General features: G+C 31.8%; 1 protein-coding gene across 5 annotated transcripts in view; it reads left to right on the forward strand.

Annotated features, from left to right (window-relative positions):
* The window catches only part of Spred (Sprouty-related protein with EVH-1 domain), a 35,574-nt gene that overhangs the window by 20,131 nt on the left and 2,743 nt on the right, over positions 1–12,700 (forward strand). The window lies entirely within an intron of this gene.

Consider the following 12,700-nt stretch of genomic DNA (forward strand, 5'->3'; position numbering starts at 1 on the left):
TGTAAAATTAAAAATAAGTATCAAAGGGAAACAAACGCTACGGCCGCAAAGTAGGTACTAACTTGTATTAAATTGATTATTGCTAATTTTCAACATACCGGATGGCCAGATTTTGTTCTTTGGTAGTAACTAGTTTAGTAGTTGAGGACTCAGTATGCAATAAAAGTTAAGTTTAATGACAAGTTGAATAGCACACAGACATGGAACTAAAATTTCTTGAAAAAATTACATGCATCACTATTAAAAACTAGACCCGCACAGACGATAACTGCTAGAGTATTTTTGATCCTATTTTTGTACACTATTCAATTTGTAATTAGACTTACTAGTTTTTACCGTATGCAGGTATTTCAACTACTTGCAAATTATTGCCTGGGGATTAAAGTCTGGAATACCTAATATACTTACCGGTGCTGGATTACAGCAGACATGTCCCTAGAGTCCCCGGAGCTCGGGGACCCAAAAGTTCGAAACATTTTACTTGGCTACGCAGTCTCAAAAAATCGGTTGTAAAATAAGTTATTAACACCTTGACGAAATGTCTAATTTCGTTTTTTCTCGACGTTTTGCAGCTTCTATAATTCTCAAGTCTCCCGTTTCCGTCTGTCTGTCTGCAATATCTGCTCTCATTGTTTTCGAAACTATTGGATTATTAATGAGTACTTTAAGAATATTGTTAATTTGTCGGTTCATCGTTGTCAAAAATTTGATGACGTCTAAGTAAATCTTGTTTGAAACCTATACTGTGACTTGCTTTTTTATCTATGATTTAATAGTGTATTCATATTTTTAATCTTAGGCATACATAAATAGATTATTATTTTAGTCTTATGATTTAACTGTGCTTTAATATACTGTTATTGATTTTATAAAATTCGGATGACAGGATATGAGAAAGTTTTATGTCCAAGGGCCCTAAAGGATGTTAATCCAGCACTGATACCTGATAATATATCTTTTTGAATTTTCGCGGTAGTCACAATTGAAAATTAATATATTATGTTCCATATTTAAATGATCCGGTAAATAAATGAATTAATTAATCAGTTTAATACAGATACCCAGTTTAAGCGTTAGGTGACCATCCTAGTTTAATACATAGAATGTAAGTAATATTTCTTATCTGCTCTATTTGCATCTTTTTCATTGCTTCCTTACTACGGGATTCCTACATGGTGAGTGTCATTGTCATCAATCATTACAAATTTCATATAAACGTACGTATGATTGCCCATGCATTTCATTACATGTTTTCATAAGCATCTTTTATGTAATTATGGAAAAAAAAGAAAAGTAATATTGTGCTGCAGTTAATACAAAACGGAAAGATAAACCAAAATGATATTCTAATTTTTTAAACTTAATGGAAATAATTAATTCGTAATTTATCTACAAGCAACTTAATATTTTTCATGATTTGTTATGTACATAAAAAAATCCACACTAAAAACTACGGTAACAATCACTTGTAAAGTCGTAGACAAAAGGTAGTGACAAAGTGGATTCGCAACACACTTAATTTGTCAAAATTTTGAAGCTTAGCCACTACATTTAACCAAAATGGAACGACAAGTGCCAGATTCAATGTGGATTTGAACATCCACTTGACATGTAAGTGACACTATGTTAACCTAAATTGTTACCACATTGAATTGTGGATAAAGCCATCGCTCTGAGTCTGCCTTACAATATACAAATCTCAAGTTATACTCTACTCTGTGAGTGTCTATAAACAAAAGTATACTGGGTAGGCTTCAAAGGTTCTTTTCCTTTTCCTGTGATAATAAGCTAATACAATTCGTTGAAACTTTAGTCAATATTTCTGACTACGTCATCGATTAAAACATACTACTTATTTAAAACCAGAGAATAGAATTATAAATCTGTGACAAAATTCTATGAAGGTTGAAGTCAATATACTTCTAGTTTCGCTACTAAAAGTGAACGTTTTGGAAAAGTGGTCAAAAATTGTTAAAAAAATTGTATGCATGAAAACTTGGCCAAATTTATTTTTCATCTATCAGACTGCGTAAATAAGTATGTTGCTATACCGATGTATTTTTACAAAGTATTTCTAATTGTCATGGTATAGTTTAAAAATATTTGTCACTTATCCAAATATGATACTTTAGTGTGAATTTGCTAACATTTTAACAACAGTGATTAAATATCCTAAAGATTTCCAGCGAATAATAATGACATGAACAAAAATAACTAACTGTACTTTTACTTTTTCCCGTAAATATGTGTTGTACAGATCTACAGAAATTTTCTATCAAATTACGACAAAAGAGGAAGCATTGAACTACAAGTTATCAGCCAAGAAAATAAGATAAGTGTAGATTTAAAAAAAATGTTATCACGTCATATAATTATAATACGTATAAATAATGTAACGAATTAAATAAACTATCCCTTTTTAATTTTTATTATTCTTAATATTATTATTATATTTATTTTTGTACATTATTATGCATGCCGCCAGTCCGTAATACATACATATACAGGGTGTCCCAGAATTCGCGCCATTCCCGTGAATGACATGTTCCCTGTCCCGAACTGTGCCGTAATTCGCAAAAAGAATTGTCCAGGCTTTAACCGTGTGAGAACTGGAAGGCGATTAAGTTGACCAATAGAGAGGCTGCTTTTATATCCGAACGTTTCTATGTTCAAAGTTACCTATGCCAAGAACAAAAAATTGGGTAATACTAAAGTTGAATGAATTTTTTTCCGAATCCCCCTCCGTCAATAAAAGGAAACAGAAGTGTGGTTATAAATTTAATCATTTTGACAATTGTTTGTCATAAACTGTCACGAAGTTCATCACTGACCTGAAGAGACGCTTCTGCGCCAAAGATGACTGATTAATGTACACAGAGACGTCAAGGTTTACTTTAAGGCCAGTAGCATGGGACAGAAGTTATTTCTGCGGCCATTCTAGTTAAATTGTGTTTAACTGGGCTGTACATGTCATAAGAGAAGCTGTTTCATTTCATCGTAGGCAAATAATACATTTATTACTATTCTACATAGTGTGGATACCGAACAGCAGGTATTAGAAGTCATTTTCTTAGAGCCTCGTGAATAATGTGTTGTTCTTTTTAACGAAAATTAGTACATTTTCAGAATTCACTAGGCATCATATCCCTGATATTAAGTTTATCGTTATTTCTAAAAAAGAGTACCACATGTCCATTCAAAGAACGTTATTAAGTGTACTAAAGAGAAGATGGATCTTTTCAGCCTAGTCGGAAAGGCCGTGCTGGGGCTCCACGGAATGTACGTGTAGGTGCTGAAGAGCAAGTGTTAGAAAACATGGAAGCGGATCCTAGGAGAAATGTCCGCTGCGTAGCGCAAATGAGTGGATGCTCAAGATCGACCACTCATCGTATCCTACAAGAGAGAAGACTGCATCCTTACCATTACATGAGGGTGCAGCATCTGCGACCAGCCGACTACCCGCAACGAGTACATTTTGCTCAATGGTTACTGCGACAAAATGAACTAAATCCTGATTTTTCACGGCGCATTCTTTTCACCGACGAATGTTCATTTTCCCGAGAAGGAATGTTTAATGCACACAATTGGCATTTCTGGGCACACGAAAATTCACATCTCACTAGGGTGAGAGCATATCAGGAGCGATTTACTATTAATCTATGGGCTGGAATCATTGGTACTAGTGTGGTACAAATTTTAATGCATCTGATAAAATTATCACTAAACTCCGTTCCTGTTTATTTCGGTGGGGCCGTTTGTGTTACCTGATTACCTTAATGGGGAGGTATATGCTAAGTTTCTACGACTAGAGCTTCCGACGTTGTTGGAAGACGTTCCTTTGAATGTACGGCGGAATATATGGTTTCAGCACAACTTTAAAGAAACTGTTTTAAATCATATGCAACATCAATATTATTCTTGAATAAGTCTCTGTTTTCATTATCTCCCCCACATGATTGACACCACAGCAGATACCTATGATCTCAATACACCAGAGAAGTGGAGTCTCGTCTATTTTTTCGTTGCTTAGATTAGGTATCAGCAACAAAGCTGTTCAGTAAAAATTGATACTGTTTATTGAAAATCATAAGCACCGATTAATCAAAAGCGATATTTATGTTTTAGTACACTTAATAACGTTCTTTGAATGGACGTGTGGTACTCTTTTTTAGAAATAACGATAAACTTAATATCAGGGATACGCTGCATAGTGAATTCTGAAAATGTACTAATTTTCGTTAAAAAGAACAACACATTATTCCCGAGGCTCTAAGAAAATGACTTCTAATACCTGCTCTTCGGTATCTACACTATGTAGAATAGTAATAAATGTATTATTTGCCTACGATGAAATGAAACAGCTTCTCTTATGAAATGTACAGCCCAGTTAAACACAATTTAACTAGAATGGCAGCAGAAATAACTTCTGTCCCATGCTACTTGCCTTAAAGTAAACCTTGACGTCTCTGTGTACATTAATCAGTCATCTTTGGTGCAGAAGCGTCTCTTCAGGTCAGTGATGAACTTCGTGACAGTTTATGACAAACAATTGTCAAAATGATTAAATTTATAACCACACTTCTGTTTCCTTTTGTTGACGGAGGGGGATTCGGAAAAAATTCATTCAACTTTAGTATTACCCGATTTTTTGTTCTTGGCATAGGTAACTTTGAACATAGAAACCTTCGGATATAAAAGTAGCCTCTCTATTGGTCAACTTAATCGCCTTCCAGTTCTCACACGGTTAAAGCCTGGACAATTCTTTTTGCGAATTACGGCACAGTTCGGGACAGGGAACATGTCATTCACGGGAATGGCGCGAATTCTGGGACACCCTGTATACCCCTATATTGCTGAAACTGTTATTTCAACAATGTTTGATGGGGACTTATATTAAGCAGCACCCAAACCCACGAGATTCATGCTGTGCCACTGGTTTTTATAAGAGGACACTAGATAATAGATCGGATGATATTTATTTACATGTTGTAAGATAACGTAAAATTTAAACTTGTGACGCCGTAATAACGAAAATTTCATTTGATTGTCGATACTTTCGATGTTGTTGATCAAACGAAAAGTAAGAATCGAAACACATGATGTATAATTGATAAGTAAATCATATAAATAAAAATCCAACACTACGGAAATTAGTTTTAAAATAAAATCACTAATTTAAAATACTATGCTACGTATTTTCAAAAATTAACAAATATTTACTACATACAAAATATTTCCTTTAATTAAATTACCGTCCGTAATTTAAAGTTATATTTAATAATTATTATTATTTAAATTTATTTCTTTTACGTTACTTAAATACAATTTTTTATCATTACTTATGCATATAAGTCTAATAAGTAAAAGTAATCTTTTCGAGGTCAAAGTTTTCAAACGAGATCACCAAATTTATTGCTGCAAAATTCATCAAATGAATAAGAATCTCTCTGCAGTATTTTTTTATTTTTTTTTTTTTTTTACAAAAATTTTGGGTTTCAGGTTTTAATTTATTGTAACTATGTATGTTTGTCTAGTGACCTAGTGGAATAATTGTGGGAACTATTTGTGTTATAATAACAATTTGTTTTAAATGTTTAAAAAAGAATAGAACAACATTATTTGATCATTCTGACATTAAGTTTAAAAATTACAGGCACCAAAATTAACGCACCATCCTGTCTTTGGGTACTATATTAAATTAAATGTGACGTGAATACAGTCAAGTAGAAAATTATATGTGCATAGGATTTTATTTAGCATTGTTGCGTGGATTTACAGTGGAAACGTGCTTTTTTAGCTTGTAATTTACACCATCGACTTTAAATTTTTACGGTTTTATAAACTATTGTAGCGCATATGCTTTTGGAAAAGTACTACGCATCATGTTCGCCATTCGGTCTTTTTTCCAAAATTCGGTATTATAGTTTTATATGATAAATTAATCATTTATTTATGTGCTATAATTTTTAGAGCAATATTTGTGTGCTTTTGCAATAATAAAATAATATTTTATCCTTGCACTATGGATTGGTAAGAAACATTTTTACTTAATAAAGTGTATTAAGCATTTCCGGCTATTTTTAGGTCATGCTTTACAGGAACTGTTTGCTGTAATTAAATAATTGCTGTTAAATGTTTTAATGTTGATGACTGATGTTTAAGTGATAGCGTCATTTGAACAAAATTGATGAGTGTAATTTTTCTCTAAATAAAGTTTTGAGTGTAGAGTTCTCTAAATTAATATAAATTAATTTTAATAATAGCGGGATACTAAGATGACTTTGGTTTTACTGTTGAAAGAAAAGTGAGTCACAAAAACAGAAACTACCAGGCGTGCTGCATAATTTGCTGACTTATAAATGTGTCGGGAGTAGATAAAAATCAGTAATTATTGCATTAAAAATCGTGATGAAATAAATCGTTACTCGAAAAAAAAATGTAATGTGTGTAAAATATATTATTGGCTTAAAAGGAGCTAGTTTTAACCGAAGATTTTATGTGACTTACTTTTAACTACCTACTTCATTCTCAGATACTTCAGTGAAAATACATAATAAATTCCCGTGAACACAATTATAAACTTTATTGTATTATGTTTTGTACAAAGCAAACTCTGTTTGAAAGTGATACCTGATAACGTTTAAACAATTGAACACGCAACATTGTATGCAATACTGTTTTCGTTTTAAAAAATGCTATTTGTAAATTGAAAAAATATAGGGAAAACTTGGCTCAATACGAAAGCAACATGTTACATATTTTAATTCACTAGTAGAAAAATATTTATTGTACGGTCCTATGTCGATTATGTTGCTACATATACCTGCAGCTATTCTCCAAAGTAAAAAAATTACATTTATTCTAACGTCAGACCGAAGATTTTCAATAATTTTGAAAATATTTTAATGTGCCAAAGTTCTTTTATGTGGTTATTTACTATTATCTGTCATTAACTAACTTCATTGCTTTTTTTGATAAACGAGTAACTAATGAAATAAAAATATTTTTGACGCAACAGTCCATCTGGAGTGTAAATTTTAATTGGCGTAGGTTTACACGCTCCCAAAGTATAGTATTTATATTAGCTGATAGTTAACCCAACCTATTAAACTTATATTTTCATTAACTAAAACGTATTTTCGCGAATGACACCGGAGAGTTTTGTTCGAACACAAGACTGTCAAATAGAACAAGATAAGAATCACAAAACACTAACCAAAATTTAAGTAGTAACGGTGATGACATCATTTCATAATCGTATGAATTAAATCTCATCATGTAACGTGACCGCTGTTTTGCCTTTTTTTTTCTAAAAAAAAAAAAGTGGAAATAAAATAAAATTTGCAAAGATGAAATGTTTTAATTTGTTTGTATAAAGTGCATCTTTTTATAATAAACTGTAGATTGAAGTTGTGATTGGTTTTTTAATTCGAAAGGAAATCTTTTATGATTCATTGGTACCTAAATACGTTAAAATGGGGAAAAAATAGGGTGCCTCCCTGTTAGAAGTAGCTAATTTATTGGATACATATACTGCATACATTAATTTGATTTTATCTTATTAAAAATCAAAAAATATACTTTTGCTCTTTATAATCTCTTTGTTCTAAAATAAAACATTGACGAGAATAGGTAATGCCTTATATTATTGTTACTGATAACGTAATTGATCCACCCCCTAAAATTAGTACACAAACACCTCGCGTAATAAATTTTTCGATGTTGGATAAATAAAATTTAGATTTACTTTCATCGCAATTAACTTTTGAATTTTGGTCCACTGGGTGTACATTAAACTGAAGTCTAATTGTACAACCAGTGTTTTACTCGTAATTTTAAATACATACAATAGATTAGGACCTGGTTTATAGAAACCGAGATTAAATTAATCGAGGATTACAGTTATTTATAATAAATACAAGTGTGTTATGTAGCGTATAAATCACGCGAGAAAAAGTTTAGTCACGAGCGACGAAGGAGCGAGTGTCTAATTTTCTCAAGCCATAACACAAGAGTGTAATATAAAATTTTATCCAACACATGTACAAAAATACTTTGTAAGAGTAACAATAATTTGAATTTCTAAACCAACTCCAAAAACATATTCCATTTAAGAAAACATTGGCGTGGTAACCAACGAATTTTTTTTTTTTTTTGGCAACGTAAACAAAGTGTAATTTTGATTAATTAATTAAATTGAGTGTGAGTTATATTAATAACTTCCTAGTGAGTTAGACTTATAACTACTAGGTATGATGGTCTAGATAAAATATTTTGGTTTGATAGCATATTTGAAAGATTTCTTTTGTAATTGTTAACGTCATAACAAATTTTTGACGATAGAGACTATGCAATTTTTTGATGTAGATGTACCACTAAAACCGATTCATTTTCTAAAAAATATTTACTTGCGGTGACACGTAACTAGAGACCGGACACCACGGAATAATCCGTAAGCATGTCTCCCTTACTGCAAACATCAAGGCCGACAGTTTACGTGGACGATTCTTGTTTTGAAAATTCGCCCTTACAGCTTACCGCCATTGCAACGTTGCCTACAAACCCCCAAATCACTAAATCAGTGACAAAAAACTGAAGTGATAACAGTTGTGCAGTCGGCCACACAAATAATGCAAATGACCTCGGTTAGTTACGTTGAGTAATATATTGGCACTCTCCAAAAATTGCAATGCCAATGCAATGATGCACCTGAACCTGGCGTCGGAACGACTAACCTCCAAGTGCCAACGGTACCGCACAAAAAACCGGTTAGGTTTCTTTCAAATTCATACAGATCCAGCGGCGTTCATACTACACATTAGGTATAAAACGCAACGTTCATCGCATTACAAACTCAGTTTTGAGAGAACAATAATTGTTGACGCACATACCGTTAATTCAAGCTTAGCTAACTTAAACTGGACACGAGCCTATTATATGAATTGAATTGAATGTTACCCTTAGTAGTCCGATCTCTGCAGATCATATGTGGTCGATTTTTTTTTTTTTTTTTTGAAGTTTTTATCTTAAAAATGTCGCTTTGATTACAGTTTCAGTCGCTCGTTTGATTCGGTAAAAACTTGGAATTTTCCAAGTTTGCTGGAGTTGGAGTATTCTTGTACTCATTCTGCATTAATCGTCATAATAATTTTGTAAAACGTCATCTTCCCGAATTATGATTTTTTTGCGAAATTACGTGAAATTAGTCTCCGCCACGTCAGTTCATGCAGTACAATAATTAACTAAACGTATAAAAAATTCGACCAAAATTCCAATTTTTTACAAACATTGCTGGGGTATTAAAACAGACAGTCTGTCTACATACGAGTATTCGTTTTTGTAGGCAAATCTGTTATGACTTTTATCTAGTAAACGACTACCTTTTGAAGAATATTTTGTAAACTTTTTTTCTTATTATTATCTTTGCAATCTTACAAAGTCATACTTTTGTAGAAAATTAAAATAACAGAAAACTTAAACCTTCTTCAGTCTTACTACTTAAAAATTAAAAACCTTGTATGCTGCAAATTATTATTTTTAGTCTTACATAGTCGTACTTTTATAAAAACTTAAAATAACAAAAGTAATGCAAATAAATCACTTTTGCCATTTGATTAAAACGAGACAGTTTTATTTATTTATCTTTTTTTTTGCATACAATTAACGTCACACAAAAGCCATTAAAATAAAAGCGTATCCAAAACAATCATCAACATTTTTTACCAAAAGACTGAAATTTTGACTCTCACAACACGTAACCACCCCGCTATGCAGACGTTTGCCGCTAACTTCAAGTGATTGGTTTATGTTGAACAAATATCATGGGTTTTGACCTTTGAAAAAACCGCACATTTTTAAATTACATATTTGACAAGGGAATTGATGACCGATGTTGTATGCGCTACTTTAATAAGAAAAATATTGTTATTTATTTAATTTTAAATTTTGCTAACGCTTTACACTTCGTAGAGTATCCTTAAAAATATAGAAATTAAAAGTAATTGTGTAAACCTAATATGTAGTTTCAAAAATATGATCATTCTAATGTGAAAATATGTACGAGTATGTAGTGATGGCAAGACTAGGGATTAAGATTTTAGACAAGCAAAGACATTTTTTTTAATTCAATATACTGTATTTGTTTTTATGATCGTATAGTACTGCTTTTTCTATATTTATTATCATTAAAAAGACGTGAAGTCGCTTAAATTACACATGAACACATGAAATAACGCAAGTTTTGTAGAATTGCAAAAAATTTTGACTAGACGTTTTTTCTCTATCACATGATACAAGTGTTTGCATTTTTAAACATCAGTGGTGACATAGTGTAATAAAATAAATATTTCGCAGCTATTATTTTTTTAATTAATTATGAACACTAAAGTGAGTCGCCGATTTAATATTTAGAATAGGAAGCTGTTTTGTTAAATCACACGGCTTTCGTAGAGGTTCGTCTTAAATTGAGATAAAAGTTTTGTAACGATTTCAACACAGAAAGAGACGAGTAATCATCCAACATCGGATTTCTGGGGTATTCGCGTACACACTGCCAGACAAAAAAAAAACGAACACTTGAATTTTTTGTAATTACCTGCAATTGGTCAAAGTAAAAAATATTCCAAAAAACAAAACATTAATGTATTCTTTAACAGAAAACATAACTTTCTTCTAAAACATGTGGAAATAGAAAAAAAGTAAAAGTTATAACACTATACTTTAGTGTAAAGTTAGAAATATTCAAGTGTCCGGGATTTTTTGTCTTTACTAAGTTACAGTATCAGTACGAAATATCTAGCTAAATACAATTAATTGGTTATTAATTAAGTGGAGAGGTGACCGTAAAATCACTGCTCATTTCTGATAAGTTAAGATTTTCAGAAAAGGTAGTATATACTGTGACAATACACGAACACTAGTATTGCCTTTGGACATCTTGATAAGATGGCCAGGGGGACCCTTTTTAGGAACAAATTACGTAGTATGTGATATGAAAGAATCTAATTGGTGCCAAATTTTAGAGCTCGTAGAGTGGTATGTGAATATGTACGGTTGCCTAAGCACTCTTGATTAGGTGCCTAAGTAATAACGCAATAAAAATAAAATTATTGTATGGGCTACCTAATTCAGACTTCTTAGGCAACCCCACGTATTCACATACTCCTAAGAGCTCTACAATTTGGTGCCAATTAGTTGCTTTCATGCCTTGAGTTAAGTGGATACATCGAATTTGCTCCGAAAGATAGATCCCTCCTACCGTCTTATCAAGGCATCCAAAGGCAAACTTAGTGCTTGTGTAATATCACAATATGTACTAGATTTGTGTTGGCAATTCTGAATTATTAGCTTCCATGCTAGTACGTCAGTTCAAAGTTGTCAATTTTGACAAAAGCACGCCGATGTTGATTGGTTGAGACGATCGCAGCTGTCATAATTGTCACTTTGACAACAAATAAGTTGCTAACCTGACAAAAAATCACAAACATTAATAATCACTCAGTATTATATTGAGTTATGCAGTATATTATAATTATAGTACGCCGAGAGTTTATTAGTGCAGTCCTGGTGGTAGCCTTTGACTACTAATGTGGAGTCCTTATAGAATCTATTGTTATTTTGACATACTTCAATATAAATATAATACTTACATCAAGTGCACTGAATAAATATTATAATTAATTTGACGCTATGTTGTCTGCATTCAATTTCGACCTATACGTATGCAATTGGTTTCATTAAAAACGGGACAAGAACCAACGTTTAACTGTCATTTTATCAATATTTTTCATTGTTGTGAATATGAAATATGTCAATTCTTGTCCCCTTTTTAATGCAGCCAAGTGTACCTGTTCTTGTTATTTTTCTAAAATGCAAAATTCAAATGAAAACAGCAGTATCTGTCTAAATTAAATCCAGTGATTTTTTGACAAGTGGCACGATAATTGAACCAACGTGGCATCAAGCATGACAGATGGGTATTAACTTTAACTCTCTTTTAATGCATTTATATTCCAGTTGTATTTTTTTTTTATTCAAGCTTTTTTAATTTCCATTTTTGTATAATACACAGTGACCGGTAAAAAAAACCGGCCACCCTGAAATATTTCTTAAAACCACTTTAAGAAAATTAATATTTTAACCAGTGATTGTATTTATTTGTCTCCTTTTTTAGCTAATTTGTACGCCTTGTGTCCACAGTAAATGGTACTCTAAATAAAATAACAGTCACTAAATAAATTAATAATTTTTAAAGCGATTTTGCAAAATATTTCAGGGTGGCCGTTTTTTTTTCTGCCTTTCGGTGTATGTATTTTGACATAGCATTATACTTTTTTTTATCTTTATTTTAAAATTAAATTTATCTTTAGTCTTCGTGATTGATTTAAGGTGGTAGTTTGTTTAAGAGGTTTTTTTCAACTGGAGCTAAATTATCCCTGTAAAATATGTCATATGTATTAATTAGTACACTACCCACAAAAATGAACGCAACTTTTATACTTAAGAATACTAATAAGTTTCCACTAAACCCATATAAAACTGTACCAATTCAGAATTTTATTACTGTGCGTAGATTTCTGTGTACTTTTTGTCGGGAGTATACTATTTTTAATAAGAATAGTTTTAAAAAGTGAAAAAATAAAATTGGATCGATGTTTCATTTTAACAGCGTCCTTGCAGTTAAAAATGTACATTTCGTTTA

Source organism: Zophobas morio, unplaced genomic scaffold (assembly GCF_036711695.1).
Source record: "Zophobas morio isolate AGI-343-1 ecotype UQ-CSIRO unplaced genomic scaffold, CSIRO_AGI_Zmor_V1 ptg000058l, whole genome shotgun sequence".
NCBI lineage: Eukaryota > Metazoa > Arthropoda > Insecta > Coleoptera > Tenebrionidae > Zophobas > Zophobas morio.